General features: G+C 36.2%; 1 non-coding gene across 1 annotated transcript; it reads left to right on the top strand.

Annotated features, from left to right (window-relative positions):
- Window positions 1-3,402: 3,402 nt before the first annotated feature.
- Window positions 3,403-3,476, top strand: TRNAV-UAC. Its single transcript has one exon. It is a non-coding gene; the product is annotated as a tRNA-Val (tRNA).
- Window positions 3,477-5,936: the final 2,460 nt, after the last annotated feature.

The following is a 5,936-nucleotide window of genomic DNA, read 5'->3' as shown; positions in this document are numbered from 1 at the left end:
ACCAATCGTCCCAATTTAAGATTTTAGCAAATGCTCAAGTCTTATTTTTTAAATATGTTTAGCATTGCTAGAACTCTCTCAAACACTTCTAAGACTTCACTAATCACTCAAACACTTATGTGTGTGCATCATGATTAAATTCTTAATTGTTTAAATGAACATCAAATTGCTTTAGTTGTTTGGCATACTTTCCAAACCGAAAAATCATTATACACGGTTCCAGAACTGGTTCCTGGTGTATATTCTTCTGTTGTATTTTCAAGATAAAGGTGTCAAGTTATCTTAGCATGAAGTCTAAGCAACCCCTGGTCCTTGAAAACCTATAAATATAGTTTTTTTTTAACTGGAAAATTCAATCCCTAACACTTTGTATCCTAGTTGATTATATAGTCGTCCTCGATAGACATAGGTTTCCTCTAAGAAGCATAATTAGGTCTACGACTAAAATACGTCGCTTTGTTCTTGAATCCAGGTCCGACTATCTTTACCTTAGTAGTTCGTGTATCCTGATCTTGCTTTTCTGTTATGGAGGTTTCGTAATCTCTTTCAGGAAAAATGGATAGTAATCGCATAGTCTGTTCATCTCATACTTTGTTATTTCTCAAGATAAATATCTGAAAACTGATCTTAATTGATATTTTGTAGATTGTTCTTGAGAGGTGGTTAAGAATCCAGGCGGCTCTTTGGGAGTCATAAGCTCCGGATTTGTGAGGTTAATTTGCTAGCTTTGTTTATTGCAAACATATTTCCTCACCTTTATTTTTGATCTAAATGGAAATCAAAAAGCTTATATGTTAGAGGTAGATTGGTGTCAAAAGTCTTCACTTAGGTTTAACCGACTCTTAGGCTTTAAAAGACGTCAACTAAGGGAATCAATTTCCTAGAGCGTTGCAAGGTCCAAGAGACGTAAGGAGCGCGACTTTAACTGAATCACTTGGATGGTAGATTCTGTCTCAACTATATTCCAGTCTGAAGTATGATAGTAGGCTAGTGTCTGTAGCGGCTTAATACAGTTTTGTGTTCAAATCTGGACGAGGTCTCGTTGTTTTTTCTGCTATTACTTTCCTAGTTAACAAAACTTCAAGTGTCTTGTATTTTTCCTTTTTCATCAGAATTCTCGATCCTAATAGAACTATTTCCTCACTGTTCACGAAATGTTTCACTAGCGGTCCCAGTAGAATTTAGCAGATACTCAAAGACTTATTTTAAAAATATGTTTACCATTTCTAAACTCTCATAAACACCTCTTTGACATCATTGATCACTAAAACACTTGTGTATGTGTATCATGATTTAATTCTTTAGTGTTTAAATGAACATCAAATTGCTTATAGTTCATAAGGCATATTTTCCAAAGAACAGTCATTGTACACGGTTCCGCAACATGACCACTTTGTACATTCTTCAAATGTGATTTCAAGAGAATTTTTCACATGCTTGCTTGAAACCCTAATTAGAGTTTAATCTAGACAGAGAAATATTTTGCATGAATCTCAAGTTATCTTAACTTGAATTCTAAGCAACTTCTCAGTCTTTAAAAACTATAAATAAAGATGCTCTTTTAACTGGGAATATCAATTCTTGACACTTTGTGTCCTATTTGATTGCTAGAGTCGTTCTCTATTAACCCAAGTTTCCTCTGAAAAACATAATTAGGTCTACGACTGAAAGACTTTGCTTTGGGAATTTGTGAAGCCAGGTCTGACTATCTTTTTGTTGATAGTTCGTGTATCTTGATCTTACTTTTATGTTATCGAGGTTCTCGTAATATCTTTCAAGCAAGATAGATAGAGACCTCAAAGTTCTCTTCGTCTTAGACTTTGTAATTTCTCAAGATAAATATCTGAAAACTATTCTTAATTAAAAAGTTGAAAATTGTTCTTGAGAGGTGGTAATGAGTCCATGCTTCTCATCTAAGTAAGTGAAGTGTTTTTGATTTTTGAGGTTTGCTGGATTTGTCTATTGGGACCATATTTCCAAGCATTGATCTTTCATCTAAATGAAAATCAAATAGGCTTATCTGTTAGATGAAGATCGGTATTGAAACCCTTCACTTAGGTTGAAGCAACTCTCAAGATGTACAGGACGTCATCTAAGGGAATCAATTGCGTAGAGCCTTGCGAGGTTCAAGAGACATAAGGAGCGCGACTGTAATTGAATTCCTAGTAGGCTTGTCTGTAGTGGCTTAATATAGTTTGGTGCTCAAATCTGGACGAGGTCCCAGGGTTTTTCTGATATTGCGGCTTCCTCGTTAAGAAAAATTCGACTGTCTTGTATTTCTCCCTTTCCGTATTATATTGTTTATCTTTATAATTTGATTTACACGAGTTTTACGTATTCAGTTCTAGTAGATATGTCGATATAATTGTGATCGATCACGAGATTAGTTTCTTGTATAATTCGTATCTTAAAAGAGAGATAACAAGTTTATTACTTGGCAAAATTCTAATTGGATTATTTGGATACGACTAGATTGATCTTGGATATTGATTTTTGAGATCGTTCAAGTACTTTTCTTAACAATAAGGTTCACGGACTCCATAGTCTATAAGTTCTGATGGAGAAGAGATAGAGATATAAACTCTGCATACATACTGTCAAGGATCATTAAGTTGGTCTACTTGGGTTTGTATTGGGTTTTGTAGGTCGCCGAACGAAAAAGCTAGTGGTATACTTGGTACCCTCTCCTTTTCATATCCGATCCCAAATATGCCTCAAATTTTAAGCAATGTTGAAAGTAAGCAAATCCTTGATACACAGACCACCTTCAATTTGTGGCAAACATATGGTAACCCAGCTAATAGGGTATGCTTGTTACCCAAATCATATCCTGATCAAAGAAACCTCTTAAAGATACTAGTCAATTCTTTAATATCGCTTTTAGGGAGAATGAAACAAGATAACCAGAGATGAACTGTACCAGCGAGCATTGCTTTAATAAGTCTAACTCTACCAAAAAACGCGACATGCTTAGCTTTCCAAAATTTAACTATAGCTATAGCTGTGGTTTCTCATAGATTTTTTTTTTTGAAGCATAAAATTTATCATTAAACTAGGAAAAGATTATACGAGGATATATCATACTCGTAGAGTCATTTATCTAATTCGGTGTATAAACAATAAGATTATATGGTCATAGTTGGAGAAAGAATTTTGGAATTCGGTCTGCTGTTTGGTTTTTTCCCTATAATCATGACATTGCTAGATTTGAAATATTCTCAGTTTGATTTTGAATACCATTCCCGTCATATACTTAGGTGGTTCATTGTCAGTAACGGCCTAACGGGTACAAAAATATGTATGCCCGTGTGGGCCTTGTTCTAGAAAGCCAAGGCAATCAAAGTTTGAATTTCTATTTGCTTCAGCGGTTCACTGAATTTGTTAGGACGTTAAAGATGTACGGGTGCTGTGGTGTAGTCGGTTATCACGTCAGTCTTACACACTGAAGGTCCCCAGTTCGAGCCTGGGCAGCACCATGTTTCGTTTTGCCGCGTGTGAAAAAAGAAGGTCTCAAGTTCGAGCCTGGGCAGCATCATATTTCAGGTGGCATTTGGATATTGCATAGCATAGCTTCTCTCAGCATCATAGTGGCGTTTGGAATACCAACCTCGCTTTACACGATGAAACAAAACATTTTGCGGCCTCGATTATTCCACTTCCGCAGTTTCTTTCTCACAACACTAATCAACCTTGACACAAGTTTCCTAACGCTAGAAATCATGGTTAAAGCAATGTTTATCAAAACGTACAAGCCAGGTGAAGAGGCAACACAAGTCTACATTTAGATGACTCGCATATCTTTATGTAGTTTCTGTAGAGAATGCAGATGGAGACATACTAGCTATTCCCTCTATAAGCACTGAAAGTTGGAAGTATCACGGTTTTGCGGCAGGGCAATGAACCTGTATGGAAGTTGGAAAGAAGATTTATTGGAGAACGATCGGAGACGTCCCAAAACAGCAACTTAGATTAGGTAACCATGATCTACGGAGATAAAAATCGCGTCACTGCACAGGCATTTACGCGATCGTCTCGTATCCACGTGGCTTGCTCGAAATAAAGAATCCAGACAACATTCATTCATTAAGAGCCAAGATTTCATTTGGTGTGTCATAGCCTCTCCCTTTCCAATCTCACTTCTATATAAACTCTAGTAAGTATTCCACAGGGTTATGTATTCTTTCTTTCTCACAAACAAACCATATTCCCTTCCTTCTCAAGTAAAATGTTTAACTTTCCTTCGTTTCTCTTCTTAGCGACTCTTGTAATGGCAAACGAAAATTCTTCTGACTCTGATCATATCAAGTCTGAACCTTCAAATGAGCCTACTCCAACACCCATTCAGGAAATACGTGTTTACAACTCTGCAGCTAAAAGTATCAATGGTCGAACTAGAGGATCTCGAGAATACCGCTGTTCAAGTTGCGATAGGATGTTTGGTTCCAGCCAAGGACTGGCAGGACACAGTCGGAGTCACTATGCTGGTCGTAAAGTTAATAATAAAAGGAGAAAAGTCACCAAAACTGAAACAGTAGCACCAAAGAGGTCCATGAATAACATTCACTTCAGATTGATAAATTCACCATTCGGCCTACCTGTTATTCGTGCTTGTGGATCCGGTGAAGCTTTTCCTCAATTTTGGATACATTCCAGGCCAACTTTGATGGATATTAAATATCCATTCCCTAATGGATATTCAAACAACTTGGCGGCGGGAAAAGAAAATATTAATGGTTATGGATTTCACAACCAAGACATCGATCTGAATATGCTTTGTCCTTTGTCTTTGTAAGGCCAGGATACAAATCTACAATAGTGAATCCTTGGGCCACATATGTATATGTTCTTGTGGTAAAAACTTGAGCATTTATGTTTAGGAATTATGTTGCAAATTGGAACATGTTGGTAATGAATAAAGATTTGGTGTTTCCATTTTTGGTGCTGAGATTTGCAACCAACTTTTGTCAGGGCCAGAAATTTTAATACGAGTTGGATGTTTTTCATAACTACCTAATTTGCAAGGGGAATTCAGATCAGTAATTATTACTCCGTATCATTTCAAATTGCAAATGATATGGAGGAACCCTGAACCCTCCACATTGTCTCGCTCATATTGGTCCTTTTGGACCACATCTTAGCAGGGATTCGTTTTCTTTAAAAGTTTTTGGTAGTAGGTAATTGAATAAGATGTTTTTACATCGTTTTTGGTGTCTTTTGACATATTTCTTCATCGTTGTGGGGCGAGTTCTTCAAATTTTAATGTTTGATTCCTGGCTTGCTATTCTTGATTCAAAAACATCAATGATTCATCACGGCATCGCTTTGAATCGGCATCCATGTTCGTGTGGATCGACAAATTTATAGGCAAAGTACTCCTTTGTATTAGGAGCATCTCTTATCGAAGAAGAAGAATACAATCAGATTAAATGGTCAGATTTTATTTCGGGATATACCATCATCTCTCCCTTATACATAAAATTCTTTTGGATATCTTTGTTGTTTATCGCTCTTCCTCTTCGCGATCTACTTGTAATTGATGTCCTTATTCGTATTAGGGTTTTGATTATTTTGTATTTTGATGTTTTTCTTATTATTGTAAGCGAACATGTAATCACGATTTTGATTCGAATGAATTAAAATACATTGATTGTCCAAAAAAAAAATGCTCGAGAAGCTAGCAATACATATTTAGAGGACCTCAAAAACAAAAGGCCAAATAATACATCCAGAAAAAAATCCAAATTTGCCTTCACTTTGTTTGTGTATACATAGTTCTTCCTTCACAATGTTTGTGCATAAATTCAATTTGGACATTTGTTTGTCGAGAGTCCAGATTCCAGAATTATAACCACCAATAGTTGACCACATCACTATTAAGGCGAGTGTGGTATTGTTGTGAGTCTAGAAAGTGGATTTTATTATGCTTTGTAGTGTTG

The sequence above is a fragment of the Papaver somniferum genome, unplaced genomic scaffold (genome assembly GCF_003573695.1).
Source record: "Papaver somniferum cultivar HN1 unplaced genomic scaffold, ASM357369v1 unplaced-scaffold_118, whole genome shotgun sequence".
Lineage (NCBI taxonomy): Eukaryota > Viridiplantae > Streptophyta > Magnoliopsida > Ranunculales > Papaveraceae > Papaver > Papaver somniferum.
Note: the sequence above shows the minus strand (reverse complement) of the source record. Positions and strands in the feature narration are given on the sequence as shown.